This window comes from Populus alba, chromosome 11 (genome assembly GCF_005239225.2).
Source record: "Populus alba chromosome 11, ASM523922v2, whole genome shotgun sequence".
Taxonomy (NCBI): domain Eukaryota; kingdom Viridiplantae; phylum Streptophyta; class Magnoliopsida; order Malpighiales; family Salicaceae; genus Populus; species Populus alba.
Genome location: NC_133294.1, coordinates 3,747,367 through 3,763,572, shown reverse-complemented (window position 1 = coordinate 3,763,572; position 16,206 = coordinate 3,747,367).

Genomic DNA, 16,206 nt, shown 5'->3' with positions numbered 1-16,206 from the left:
GCTTTTATTTTCTCTAGTGAGCATTCAGAGCTCATATTGTCAGCCAGATTTTTATGTTTGTCTTTGAGCTTACTTTTTCTTTAAATAAATGATGAGTTTATGCATTTTTTTAACAAATTTGAGTGGTTACAAATAAAGTATCAATAAAATGGTTTAATATGAAATTTAAGAAAAGCTAACCCTAAAAGTACAACCCTATCTCTGATAGCATGGATAAATGTTTAAGTGGTCACTTTGTAATTGTCTTTTTAAAGAATAGAGTTTATCAACCATAACAATGGCATTTTGAAATAAAAAAAAATCATTATCTATTCACTCACTAAAAAAGTTTATCACCGGCTGAATGAATTGCTTCTCTATATAAAAACCCAGACTAATATCGCACCCCTGTACTAGGGGGCAAGACGGGATGTTTTATGAAAAGTTTTACGATTTGAAAACCAAGCTAAAGCATTTGACAAAAGCATGACAAAGAGGCAAATACAAGTCATACATTTTGAGAAAAGGACTACTTGAAGAAAGTCAAAGACTTTTTCTCCAAGAATATGATAGGCAACACGAGAGATGAATCCAGCATACGACTTCAAAAGCAAGTTCATGTTAAGAGGGAGTCCCATGAACTAGAAGAAGAGGATGGGGTCTATGTTTCAAAACCAGGTACGAATGCATGCATTGCATCTAATCATAAATCATTGCATATATGTTTTTTTTTGGATCGTTACAGGAGGAGATCTTAGCGCATTCCAACAAGATTATGGACGAAGAAAAGAATCATTGAGTTGATTCTAGAACAACAAGAAGAGAAGATAAGGGTTTTCAAACCCTGCCAGCAGGAAGAACGACATCGATAGCATTCGGTAAAAAGGAATCGCCAGATGTGATTCCAAGTTGTTGAGATCGCCGGAAGGGATCTTGTATTTCAATGGAGGTCGCCAGAAAGGACCTCATATTTCAGTTTTGAATAAAAGGAATCACCAGATGGGATCCCAAGTTGTTCGAGATCGCCAGAAGGGGTCTCGTTTTCGATATTCATCAATGGAGGTCGCTAGAAGGTACCTCAAATTTCAGCTTTTGTATAAAAGGAATCGCCAGATGGGATTCCAAGTTGTTTGGCTAAAGGAGATCGCCAGAAGGGATCTCATATTTCGATGAAGGTCGCCAGAAGGGACCTAATATTTCAGCTTTGAATAAAAGGAATCGCCAGATGGGATTCCAAGTTATTTGAGATCGCCAGAAGGGATCTCGTACCTCGACATTCATCAAGGAAGGTCGCCAGAAGGGACCTCATATTGAAACCATTTCTTAGAAAAGCATGGAGTTTACTAAGAATTATTCCCCCTGGGTAGGTCACCCATACAATGAGACCATCATTTTTCCTGGGTAGGTCACCCATACAATGAGACCATCATTTTTCCTGGGTAGGTCACCCATACAATGAGACCATCATTTTTCCTGGGTAGGTCACCCATACAATGAGACCATCATTTTTTTTCCTGGGTAGGTCACCCATACAATGAGACCATCATTTTTTCTGGGGTAGGTCACCCATACAATGAGACCATCATTTTTCCTGGGTAGGTCACCCATACAATGAGACCATCATTTTTCTCGGGTAGGTCACCCATACAATGAGACCATCATTTTTCCTGGGTAGGTCACCCATACATTGAGACCATCATTTTTCCTGGGTAGGTCACCCATACAATGAGACCATTATTTTTCTGGGTAGGTCACCCATACAATGAGACCATTCTCCATTTTTTTTACCTGGGTAGGTCACCCATAAGAATGAGGCCATTCCTTCCCCTGGGTAGGTCACCCAAAAAATGAGACCACTCTTCCTTTTTTCTGGGTAGGTCACCCATACAATGAGACCATTATTTTTTTGGGTAGGTCACCCATACAATGAGACCATTCTCCATTTTTTTACCTGGGTAGGTCACCCATAATAATAAGGCCATTCTTCCCCCTGGGTAGGTCACCCAAAGAATGAGACCACTCTTTCCCTTTTCCATTCGGGCAGGTCACCCATCATAATGAGACCACGCACACATTTTTGTATCGGTTATGGGTAAAGGAATCGCCAGAGGGGATTCCAGGTTAAAGGAGATCACCATATGGGATCTCGGATGGATTTCTATGTTGATCAAACTAAAATAAGAATTTAGAGGATCGCTGGATAAGGATCTCGAGATGACTAAGTTTAGATCATGGTTTTTGGGGCTAAGGAGGATTGTTATAAAGGACAAAGTTTCAGATCAATTAAGCTTCAACCAGATCAGTTTCGGGAGTTCCGTTTTGGGTTTATCTTTATAACACTTACTGCGCAAAACCCATGCTCCGTAAGTATTATAAAGAGGGGGCATCTGTTGTAACCCATTTTTGGGTCCCCATGAAAAATAAAATAAATAGCCAAAAGAGTTTAGAAAAAATAACAGAAGGCAGAAGCGCTCAGGAAACAGTCAGAAAATTGGTCAAGAAATTCAAAAATACAAGGATTAAATTTTTGACAGTATATTCTTGAAGGATGAAAGCCCTATTGAGAAGGAAAATTTGAATTTTGAGGAGAAAAGCCCAAATTTGGATGTTTATGGACTTAATTGGATTTTTATTTGAATTTATAGAAGATTTGATTGCAAGGAAAATTGATTTTTAAGTCAATTTGGCTTTAATTTGGAGAAATTTAAGTTCTGGGGGCCAAAATATTTTTTTTTAGGAATTTATTGGGTCAAATCAGGGGCTCAGTTGCATAAATATTGAAGTTTAAGGGCCAATTAGGGACTTAATTGTGAAAATCCGAAACCAGGGACCAATTTGGAAAAGGCGCAAAGATAGAGGGGGCTGTTTGGATTTGTTTCAGGGGCTTAATTGAAGAAATTGGAAGTTTATTGATCAATTAGGGGCTCAATTGCATAAATCAGAGTCCAAGGACCAAAGTGAAAAAGGCGGCCAACAAGAGGGGCGGGGACCGAATTTGGGGGACTGATTTGAAGTTCAGCCATTTAAATGAAACGGCGCGTTTTACCCAAAACGACAACGTTTCATAAAAAAAAAAAAAAAAAAAAAAAACGGTGTCGTTTTGAACGACACTGTTCATCTTCCTCCTTCCCCCCGTTTTAACAGAACAGCAGACGAAAAAATTCGAAAATCTTCCCGCGCCTCTCTCTCTCCTCGCCCCCACCACCTTTTAGTATTGGCCGACCAGCCGTTGCACCGCACTAACGATGGTCCCCCACGGTTCGGCCCCTATAAATAGAGAAGAAAATCGAAGCTGCAAAGGGACGGAGAGAAAAAAAAAAAAAACCGAAGGGAGGAGAGAGAGAGTAGGCCGAAGAGAGAGAGAGAGAACCGAAGAGAGGAGGAGCCGCAGCGCCGCCCGGGAAGCCACGCCACCGCAGAGCCACCGCAGCACCGCCTCCTCCACGCCAGGTCACCTCTTCTCCCCCCCTTTCGTTAGTTTTTTATTTGTTTTCCCTGCATGCAGAATGAACATTCTGCATGCAGGGAGGAGGGGGAATTAATTCCCCCCCTTGTTGATGCGTAGCTGGGCCAGGTGGATCCTGGCCCAGCATTTTTTTTTAGGCCAGACTGAGTCTGGCCCGGCCTTGTATCTGACGGCCAGACCAGGTCTGGCCCATACCAGCTCTCTGGGCCAAGTCCGGCCCAGATATTTGGGCCGGCCCAGCCCGAATTATTTTTATATTATATATTATATATTATATTATATGTGTGTATATATGTATATATATATATATATAAAATATAATAATAAAAAAAAAATAAATATTTTTGAAAAAATCTTTAAAAAATATTGTTGATTTTTCTGCATATTTTTTGTCAAAAATGTTTTAATTTTGGTTTGTATTTTTATATTGTAAAGATACAAAACCAGTGTTATAAATACCCGGTTTTCGTCAAAACATCAAAGATTTTCATAATAAAAAATGTTTTTGCTTTCAAAAAAAAATTCTAAAAAGTCCCTAAAAATGTTGTTGATTTTCTGCATATTTTTATCAAAATGGTTTAATTTTGGTTTGTATTTTTATACCGTAAAGATATAAAACCAGTGTTATAAATACCCGGTTTTCGTCAAAATATCAAAGATTTTCAGAATAAAAAATGTTTTTGCTTTCAAAAAATTTCTAAAAATTCCCTAAAAATGTTGTTGATTTTTATGTATATTTTTATCAAAGCGGATTAATATTGGGTTGTATTTTTATACCGTAAGGATACAAGCTCAGTATTAAAATACCCGATTTTCGCCAAAGCATAAAAAAATAATATTTTCCAAAAATTGTTTTTTGTTTTAAAATACGGCCTAGTCTCTCCAATATATATACATAAATATTATAACATCATATTTTCACACAACAAAGAAAATTTTCAAAACAATATATGTATTAACATGCATTTTGGCTTTAATAACCAGTTTATTCAAGCCATGAGAACTAGGCCAATATTTCAAAAATTCTAAAAAATCTTTTTGTTTTATTTTAGTATTTGGGATTACGAATTTATACGTAAAACGTATTCCTAAGTATTATTAATAAAATTTTGGTATGGACTTTAGAACGTTTAGGATTTTTACCCGATAAGATAAAAGACCTTCTTACTGAGGAGGATTTTTCTTGAACTATAGACAGATCAACAACTAGGAAAACACAACAACACTTTAGTTTTTTATCAGACAATAAAACAATGCAGCTTACCTTAGGTAGGGCGTATTTGGGGTGCTAATACCTTCCCTTTACGCAACCAGTCTCCGTACCCAATCTCTGAGACCAGTTAGGTTCCTAGTGACCAAAATACTAGGTGGCGACTCCAAAGAACCAAAAATAAAAAAAATTCGCCAGTCGAGCCCGCAATTGATGAATGAGAATTTTTTTTTGGGGTGCGACACTTTCCATGGTAAATACGGTAAATACAGTGCTCGGCCTGCTGGCAATTTCGCTTGGTGGTATTTTGCAAAGAAAGGTCTAGAACTTGCATTATATTAGACGTCAACTAGTAGAGGTTTGCTTTTTTAGATTTCAACCGTAAAATGAAAAAAAAGCTCCAAAGCTTTTGAAAGAGTTTTTTTTTTTTCCCTTCAAAACCTTATCTTGAAGAGTTTTGTATCTCTATTAATGTTCCTCCTTTCTTTGTCTAGATATATTTTATTTATAAATATTTATAATAGCTTTCATATTCTTTTTTAATATCATATGATATTACTTTATTAATTAATTTTTATTTATAGAATCTTGCATTATTATAATAAGATATATTAAATATTTTATTTTATATGTCAACCTTCTTTTATTGACCAAAATATATGTGAAGAACCAGTTCTTTTTCATATTATTTTATCTATTTTATTTCATTTTTTTTATGTAAAAATAATATATGATGAAATTTTATTTGTAATTGTTTTTTTGTTTCTACATATATCCTCTCGAGACAAGTTCACTTGCAGTTAAAAATATTTGAGAATGTCTTGAAAATATAGTTGAAAGAATTTTATAATTTGAATATATTTCATTTTAATTAAAAATTGATTTGATTGTATTAAGTTTTCACAATAAATTAATATGGATATTTTTATTGTAAAAATAAAAAATAATAATCATCAAAATTAGAAATTTAAAAGTTAATTTTAATTGAAAATTATCAAATTAAAAGATAGAATTAAAATTTAATAACAAAAGTGGAAATCCTAAAATTTTCTACAGTAGCCAACAACTTTGACTGCCTATGAGACCTCGGTTCAAGCCTGGTGGACCTTCAAAAAGCACAACCGGGTCGGGTTAACATAAATAATATGGACAGAATCAATTAATGGGCTTCACATGTCTAGCCTACCATACACACCATCGAATGAATATTGAATATGAATCCCAGTGGGGCTTTGTGGCCACGTGATTAGCTTAAACTAGATTATTTACCTGAACTTTATTACTAGTAGGGCAAAGTTTTTTTAATATAAAAAAGATGTTGAGGTGATGGTAGTGTTTTTTTTTTAAAAAAATAAAAATAATTAAAGACATAGGTTGTTAAGTTGCCTTAATTCAATAAATATAATTAATTTAATAATATAATTAAAAAAATTGAGAACAACAATAAACAAAACAAACTAATATTTAAAGAAATTCACAATGATCAACTAAAAAAAAAATGCTTACCAATATTACATAAATATATCCTCATAGTATTTGATAACAAATATATCCTCATAGTATTTGGTAACGAAGAAAAAAAATCAAATGAGAATGTAACAACCTTATAAAAAAAAATATGAATCTCAATTCTAAACAATTATATGTTAAAGGATAAAATTAAAAAAAATAAAATATAAAAAAATAATTATTGAATTATGCTTCGTCAAGGTGGTGCTTCGATGAACTTGTAATGATCATGGAGTGCAAGAGGAATATTGACTGCATAGTTTTGCTAGTATTCTATGATGTGGATCCATCTGAAGTCGCTGTAGCATTATTGGATCATGAAAAGCGTTTCAAGGAGGAATGGTTTTAGGAGATGGGTAAGTTGTATTTCTGAATGAAATTACACATAACATAAGACTAGAATGCTGCTAGTGAACTCTTAATTTTTTCAGGTTTGTAGTAAAGCATTTAGACAATGACTGATACAACTCAGTGAACATTAAAGAAAAATAAAAATAAAAATAAAAAAACTTGTTTTTTCTCATTTTCTGATATTTTCGTTCTTAGTTACCTGAAAAAAGCAATGATTTCTACATTATTCCATTTTTCGGTTTCAATCATTGACGCACAGCCTGGTTTAATTTCTTTTTTCCAAGACACTAAGTTTTTGAAACTTTATAGAGAGACTTGCTAATTATCATATGTTGCATTTTCTTTTTGATGCAGGCATGAGGCACACATTGTCCAATCTATTGTCGACAAGGTCTCAAAGAAATTGGATCATAAAATATTTCATATCCCCCTTTATTTCATTGGAAGAGATCCTCTAGGAAAACATATCAACTTATGGTTGCAAGAATATGGCTCCCACAGTTCTGCCTTTGATATACTCTATGGGATTGGTTGTAAATATCAAGAATCCTCATTTTCACGGTTCTCTAGTTGTAAATATCAAGTGTTCTAGAGTTTTAGAGGTGAAGACACCCGCAAGAACTTTACCGATCACCTCTACACAGCCCTGGTTCAAGCAGAGATTCACACATTTAGAGACGATGATGAAATTGGGAGAGGAGAAAATATAAAGTCAGAGCTCCAACAGGCAATACAACAATAAAAAATATCGATAATCGTGTTCTCCAAAGCATATGCTTTGTCGCGGTGGTGCCTGGATGAACTTGTAATGATCATGGAACGTAAGAGGAATACTGACTGCATAATTTTGCCGGTCTTCTATGATGTGGATCCGTCTGAAGTCAGAAATCAAACAGGGAGCTTTGCTGCAGCATTTGTGGATCATGAAGGAGATGGAGCAAGTGAATGGGTGGCGGATTGCTTTGAAGGAAGTTGCAGATCGAGGAGGAATGGTTTTAGGAGATGGGTAAGTTGTATTTCTTGATGAAACTACACATAACATAATACTAGAATGCTGGTTTTGAACTCTTAATTTTTTCAGGTTTGTAGTTAAGCATTTAGATGATAATTGATAATACCACTACAATTTAGTGAAACTATAACACTCCCAACTCAAAGAACATACAAGGAAAATAAAAATAGAAGATATTTTTTTCTCTTTTTTTTCCTTGACTACCTGAAAAAGCAAAGATTTCTACATTATTCCATTTTTGGTTTTAATATGTGGTGATAACATAGCTGCAAAAGTAGCAATCCATCATTGACGCACATCCTGGTTTAATTTCTTTTTTCCAGGATGCTAAGATTTTGAAACTTTACGGAGAGAATTATACATTACATTTTTCTTTCTGATGCAGGTATGAGGCACAGCTTGTCCAATCTATCGTGTAAAAGGTATGAGCAACAATAAAAGTTCTTCTGCAACATAATGCACCCTTAATCTTTCAGATATCCTAAACAATGCTGATGACATACATGATGTTGATGGAGGGATTATATCAAGGATGCTTTATGTTGCAGAAGAAATCTTATTATTCTTGATGATGTGGACAAATGGGACCACTTCAATGCAATTGTTGGCATGCGAAATTGGCTTCGCCAAGGAAGTAAATCATTGTAAGAACTAGAAATAAGGCTTTGATTGTAGATGATGGTGAGTGTGTCAAGTGCAAAGATGAACCTCTAGATAACAAAAAATCACTTAATCTTTTGAGTTGGCATGCCTGTGGACAAGCTTACCCAGTTGAAGATTTTATGGAGGAATCTTGGAGAATAGTACATCATTGTAATGGACTTCCAGTAGCCCTTTGTGCTATTGGTTCTTCATTTTTTAGTAAAAGCAGAAAAGTATGGGAAAGCGCATTACATGAAATGGAAGTGATTCCAAATTGTCAAGTTCAAAAGGTCCTTGCAAAAAGTTAGAACTCTCCTGATGATGATTATCAGAAGAACTTATTCCTTGATATTGCTTATTTCTTCAATGGAATAGATGAGAATTATGCAGTTAGGACACTTGATGGGTTCGGTATAGATGCAAGATTTAGGATTGACTATCTCATCGATTGATGTCTTGTAGAAATTGTTAAAATAAAATGAAAAAAATTTATAAATGCATCAACTTGTAAGAGACATGGGAAGGGAAATTGCTCGTCAAGAATCACCCAAATGTCAAAGAATATGGCATCACACATGGAAGCTTTTACAGTTTTGAAAGAAACAAGTGTAAGAGTAATTGGTTCTGTTTTCCTATCTTCATGGTATTTAGGTGTCTTAAAATGTTCATGCTTTTACTTTCTTTTCTCATTTACTTTCAATATTTTGGAAGCATGATGATGAAAAATTGTGTGACCTTACCCTGTATATGCATGAATAAGTACAGAAGTTGTCTGTACTGTCACTGATTCAATGGTGCACTTGCAACCGCTGCAGGCTTAACTTCTTTCAACAATGTCTTCTTCCTACACTCCTCTCTCAATAGTGGCTTTCTGAGTTTTTCTTGGGGGAACAAGTACAAATTAACCAAACGAGTTTGTTTCTTGTCCTCAGCACGGATACATTTAGAAAGATGTAAAATGTAAAATTTCTCCAGTTAAATTACACAAGTTCTGTGGAAGTTATGAACAGTTTTCCAAGAATTTGATGTAGTTATGTTGGCATGGATTCCCTTTAAGATATGACACATTGGACTTCGCGCGACTATGTAAAAATGAAATCTTATAAGAGAAAAGAACATACATTTGATATCTTGTTTTTTATGGGAAATGATCTTATTTAAAGAGTCGTAATCTAGTATTATGATCACTAGGAACTTTAACTGGTTAACAAAGATTTTATGGTACAAGACTGGTTATATAAAAGAGAATATATTATCACCTTTTAAACTTTCTGCCTATGACAAGTTGCATTGTTGATTTTATCTTAAATTCCTAAAAATTTATTGGTTTATGCTCTGATGGTTTGCTTGTAATATTCTCGACTCTAGCGTCAGTGAATATTCAACTATAAATATTTTCAACTCTGACGTTAGTAAATATTACGTAGTTAGAAAATAATAATAACAAAATATAATAAAATAAATTTAAATAACTATTTTTATTCTTGACTCTAATATCAGTAAATAAACCAATAAACCAAATTTAATTTTTATGTATGCATGCATGCATTTATTTTATTTTATTTTACTTGTTTTTATTTTTTTTTACCTTTATTTTTATTTTTTTGGGTTAGGTCTAGTGGGCAGTTTTTACCCACAAACATGCGTGAATTGTTCACAAACCCTTCCTACAGTCGCCATGTAATTAAATCTCTAATACACAGTGTTGATGAATTATTTTGCACAATTGGAGACACTTACCTGGGAGCAGGATGAAGGCGATGGCGTGCTGTTTGTCCATTCGTTTACTTTTCCTCTGGTTCTTTCTTTTCTTTTGCTTTCTCTCGGTGCAACCTTTGCCTGTGTTTGTTTTTCTCTATTTTTCTTTTAGTCTCCCCGTATATGCTCTGTTCTTCTTTGCGGATTCTGTGTTTCCTACTTTCACTCCCTCTCCTCTGTTCGGCTGTTTGTTTTTTCTTTGTCCTCCCCGGGTTTCTACCTCTGTTTCCTTCCCGGGTTCTTTTGGTTTTTCCTTAGTCCCCTGGTTTGTTCCCTTTTCCAGTTCTTCCCTCTGTATTTTTTGGTCTTCTCAAGCAATAATAGCAGTGGCTGTTGAAAATAGAGCTTTTGGAGCTGCCACCGAAGAAGAAGACAAGGGCGTCCTTTTAGTTTTTCACTGATGTTCGTTTTTTCTCTCTGTTTTTCGCTTCAATCTCTTCTCTGTCATCCCTTGTTTCTCTCTTCTGTTTTTTTTTATATGTTCTTCTTTACGTTTCTCCTTCCCCCAGTCCCCCCCGTGTGCATGGTCTTTCTCTGGCTTTTTATAGAGCCAAAGAATGCCATGCATGTTGGGCGGAATCCCAGCGGCCGGTGATGTACTGATCTCTGCTCTTGGGAGGAGTAAGCACACTGAGACACAATATTTTACGTGGTTCGGCAAAACCGCCTACATCCACGGGAGAGAGTCATTTTATTATAGATAGAGAAGGGATACAATAAATACATGGAGGAGGAGGCACATCCACTCAACTCAACTCCCTATTCTAGCAGCTGCAATGGCTACAGGGGCAGTAGCTCTTTCTCTCCTCTTTCTCTTCACTTCATTCTCATGTTCTCTCACGTTTTAGCTCTCAAAACATGCCTCTTTTATAGGCAAATGATAGCACCAACTCCAGCTCCTTTTCATCAATAATGGGTGCTGAATTTTGACAATTGAGAAGGCTGCACATGGTTGATACTTTTGTCAATGGTGGGTGCAACCACCATTGACAAATGGTAAAGCCTACCTTGTAGGTTAGGTTGCCTATTAATGGCAAATCCCAACAATCACCCCCTTTGACATTTATATGGGCAATTGTCCTCTTGCTTCTTCAGCACAAGCTTGCATCCTGCAGCTCTTCCAAGCTTACCATTCCGAGAGCGTCTGTGGCCAAGTTTACAGGTACTCGCCCAACCTTTCAATCACCAGAGTCACTAAAGCACACCTTTTCTCACACAAAAGGATCACTACAACCAGATGGTCTGCCACTTCACATCTGAAGAGTGTTAACGCTTGTCTCTGGGACACAATATTCCCCTTCAAGCGTATCAACCATACTCGGTCCGGAATGATTCATCAAGCCTCACACCAAGGCTTAAAACACCCCCTCAAACGGAAATTTCTATTTCCAAGTGCGACAGTCATTATCTGAGTATCTCAATATGATCACGAGCTCACCACTCTTCCAAGAGTCTACCCATCCAGGAGTTGCGCCTGCCCTCTGTTCCATCCTAGGAACCACGCCTTACTTCTCCGTGAGTCTCTCGCTCTTAGTCTCAAGAGTCCAGGTAGCTCTCCACCTTTAACCATGGGGGCAACCCATTAAAGGTTGATCCATATATGTCTTGATACTGTGAGTATTACAATGCCTTCACCGAGCTCACCACCTTGACAAGAGTCGACTTGTTCCCGGAACCTGCACATGCCCTCTGCTCCTTCATAGCAGCCGCGTCTTAATGCTCCATAAGTCATCCACTTATTGTCCAAGGAAAATGTCTTCTAGCTTATTGATCTTTTGCATGAGGGCAATATCCATGAAAGTCAATCCTGCATTTGTCTTCATACTCATCATAGCCACTTCATTTGACTATACACCTGTCCACTTATATCTAGCCATCACATCGGCTCTGGGGCGTTCTGAACTGGGCTCATGTCGTGGCCCACACACTTTCTCCTTAGGTGTCTCCGCTCGTCGTTATGCGGCGGTCTGAAATGGGGCTCCTATCATGGCCCTCACACCTTCTCTAAGGTCTCTTCGCCCGTTGACATGGGACGGTCTGAACTGGGGCTCCTATTATGGCCCTCACACCTTCTCCTGAGGTGTCTCCGCTCGTCGTCATACGGCGGTCTAAATCGGGGACTCATATCATGGTCCTCACACCATCCATCCGAGGTGTCTTCACTCATTATGCAGCGGTCTTATCCTCCTTTAGTTGGGATGACTGTAGTGACTCCAAGATTCTCTACTACCATGTGGACTTGGGAGAGATTACTGCCACTGACTACATAGAAAGAGAAAGTTGCGGAATACTCCTCACAATCCTCCACCTCGATTTCTATGTTTGGAGCTTCTACGTCTTTCTGTTTGACAGCTCCACCTACACCACCTCTCTTTGGTGTCTTCGCCTTTCATCATAGGCGGTCGCCTTTTATCACAAGCGTTTGCACCCCTTTAATTAGGTGCCTCTGCAACAGCTCATCTTTCCATCCTTGCATGCATTGGAAAGGTCCTCGCGTGTTGTCTTCATCAAGAGCACATGAGACTTCCTGTTGTACAACTTCTACATAGTCTCTGCTCTAAGCTTCATCTAGGAACTGTTCTTCTCCTTGCACCTGTTGTCTCATTACAGTACCTCGTTGGATCCTATGGGTACTCTTGCATAATCTCCGTGTGCCCTCGTGCAATTTCTGTTCTCCAGATTTCTCCATATTCCTTGCTTATGTTTGACAGCAACTCATCCCGTCACAACACATATCCAAGTCAAAATAGGGTGCCAATCTTTATCCCCTTGTGTATTTCTCTTCCATTATCAGGGTCTTCATCAATTCTCCCTTCGAGAAATCACAGTCACTGAATCTAGCTTCTTTGGAGAAATCACCACTCCATCAGATCCTTGATCATACGGAACCCAACTATTCCCCTTGTGCCGGCATCCTGCTAGTCTTCAACCGTTTCATTACAAACTGCTATATATACGAAAATAGTACCGTATGGATAATCCTTCCACTAAGCAAGTTCCCAGGAAAGATTGGAGGGGTCACAACGGTCCCGCATAAAACCCAATCTCCTAGACAGAACTTCTTAGGCCATATCTATCCATCATATTGTCTCTCCGTATATACAACCATTTGGTAGCTTTGTTGCGGCTTTCCTTTACAAGTGATTTGGAATATACAGGTTTAATACATGATTTCTCAACATCTAGCGAGACTACTAGTGCTTAGATTCGTTAAGATTGGTCTTCGTTAATTTTCACTCTACACCTCAAATTGTCCACATCTCGGGTGTCCTGACTGTCCCAATTTTGCCTTCCATCAAAGCATTAAAATTTTCACTTAACAGTTCAGCACATGTAGTTGGGTAAACATGTGCACCTTCTTCCTCTTCATCTCCATCGACCACCATGATGACCTTCAGATGCCTCCTCATCAGGCAATCTCTCTTTAATAATTCACCACCGCCATTTTCGGTCTCGAATCTAAACGATCGGATCATACCATTGCATCCGGAATGATCAAATTAGTTGGAAACATGTCTTGAATCGTCCAAATCGCACTTCAGACGACTAAGATTTGATCAAAACAATTCTGGCCTGATCAACGGCTCAGATTCAATTTCAGATCCGGTTGCACGTAGGATCAGCTACACTGGATCCTATCCCTCAGCTCGGCTCAACTCGGCGTGGCTCGGCTCGTGGTTGATGACGTGGCAGGTGGGTCCCACTATGCTGACATGTCTGGTGACTAGTCAATGCCTTGCTGACTGTGTATGCTGATGTCATCCTTTGCATGGTACTGTTCATGATACCGTCACTGTTCATGTCTATTGTTCACATGGGTCAGGTCAACTGGTATTTGGGTCGGGTCAACTCATCCGGGTGAAGAAGACGCGTGGGGCGCGTAGGTAGACACCTTGCCGGAGAGTGATGGAGAGTGCGGCCATGTCCGACGTCCGATTTTGAAGCGGTTTTCACCAGTGGCTTCGTCTCTTCCTCCTCTACACAGTGGGATGGTCAAAACACTATTTTGACAACTTTCATTTTTGAGCAAAAAATCAAACACCACTTAAAACCAAAAGCTCTAATACCAATTGTTGGGCGGAATCCGGGGACCGGTGATGTTCTGATAATTGCTCAATGGAGGGATAAGCACACTGAGACACAATATTTTACGTGGTTCGTCAAAACCGCCTACATCCACGGGAGAGAGTCATTTTATTATAGATAGAGAAGGGATACAATAAATACATGGAGGAGGAGGCACATCCACTCAACTCAACTCACTATTCTCGCAGCTGCAATGGCTGCAGGGCTGCTACCCATGGCAGCAACTCTTTCTCTCCTCTTTCTCTTCACTTTATTCTCATGTTCTCTCACGTTTTAGCTCTCAAAACATGCCTCTTTTATAGGCAAATGATAGCACCAACTCCAGCTCCTTTTCATCAATAATGGCTGCTGAATTTTGACAATTGAGAAGGCTGCACATGGTTGATACTTTTGTCAATGGTGGGTGCAACCACCATTGACAAATGGTAAAGCCTACCTTGTAGGTTAGGTTGCCTATTAATGGCAAATCCCAACAATCACCCCCTTTGACATTTATATGGGCAATTGTCCTCTTGCTTCTTCAGCACAAGCTTGCATCCTGCAGCTCTTCCAAGCTTACCATTCCGAGAGCTTGGAAGATTTGGGATTGACAATCTCATCGATAGATGTCTTGTCGAAATCAACAGTGATCAAAGGTTGTGGATGCATCAACTAGTAAGAGATATGGGAAGGGAAATTGCTCGTCAAGAATCTCCCAAATGTCAAAGAATATGGCGTCACGAGGATGCTTTTACTGTTTTGAAAGGAACTACTGTAAGTAGCTCAATTTTTTTATGTCTACTTAAATGGTTTGTGGTGCCTTGACATATTCTTTCATTTACTTTCCTTTCTCATGTACTTTTAATATTATTATGCAGGATGCTGAAAAATTGCATGGCCTTACTATTGATATGCATGCATTAATGGAAGATAATTATGCAAAAGTTGTCTGTACTGATTCAATGGTAAGTCGAAAGCGCCGCAGGCTTAACTTCTTTCAACAATGGCTTTCTGATTTTTCCGATGGGAGAAAATTACAAACAAGTTTGTTTCCTATCCTCAGCACGGATGCTTTTAGAAAGATGAAAGATGTAAAATTTCTCCAACTAAACTACACTAATTTTCATGGAAGTTTTGAGCACTTTCCCAAGAATTTGATATGGTTATGTTGGCATGGATTGTCTTGGAGATCCATACCAAATCACGTATGCTTGGAGAAGCTTGTGGTTCTTGATCTATCCAGAAGTTGTCTAGTTGATGCTTGGAAAGGCAAACTGGTATGTATAAACTAAATTCATGTATTGTCACAGTTTCTATAGCTATCTCTCTCGTTTCAATTGATAACAACTAAATTCATGCATTGTCACAGTTTCTTCCAAAATTGAAAGTTCTTGATCTCCGTCACTCTCATGATCTCATTAGAACCCCAAACTTCTTGGGTCTCCCAGCCCTTGAAAAGCTAATACTTGAAGACTGCATCCGTTTGGTTCAAATTCATGAATCTATTGGTGATTTACAAAGACTGTTGATCTTAAATCTAAGAAATTGTAAAAGTCTTATAGAGCTTCCAGAAGAAATGAGTAGATTACATTCACTTCAACAGTTGGTTTTAGATGGTTGCTCAAATCTTGACAGCCTGAATATGGAGTTAGAGCATCATCAAGGGCACAAGTTGCTTCAAAGTGATGGAATTGTTGCAAGTGCATCCTACATTACATCTCTTCCATTGAAGCTATTGTTTCCCTCTAGGTTTTCAGCGAGGAAAATGTTGAGATTTACCTTGTTTTCACTGCCACGCTTCTTGGAGAGTCTAGATTTAAGTGGAACTCCAATTCGTTTTCTTCCAGAAAGCATCAAGGATCTTGGTCTACTCAGACACCTATATTTAAGAAATTGCAAAATGCTTCAGGCACTCCCAGAGCTTCCATCCCATTTGGATTCGTTAGATTTGTCCTTTTGCTATTCACTGCGAAGAATTAAAAATTCAAACAGTTGGACTGAAGGAGATGGTTGTGATCAATTTGTCGAGTTCCAAGATCGGATAAAGCAAGAATTAATCCAAAAGTTTGACTCACACATGCTCAGAATAATGGAAATGGTTGGTGCTCAAATACAGACATCGAGATTTCAGGTACTCCCTCGCCCATGTTATTTTCTTTGAAATCTACATTGAATACTTTTCTTTTGCTCATTTTATAGACATTGTTTGGTGGT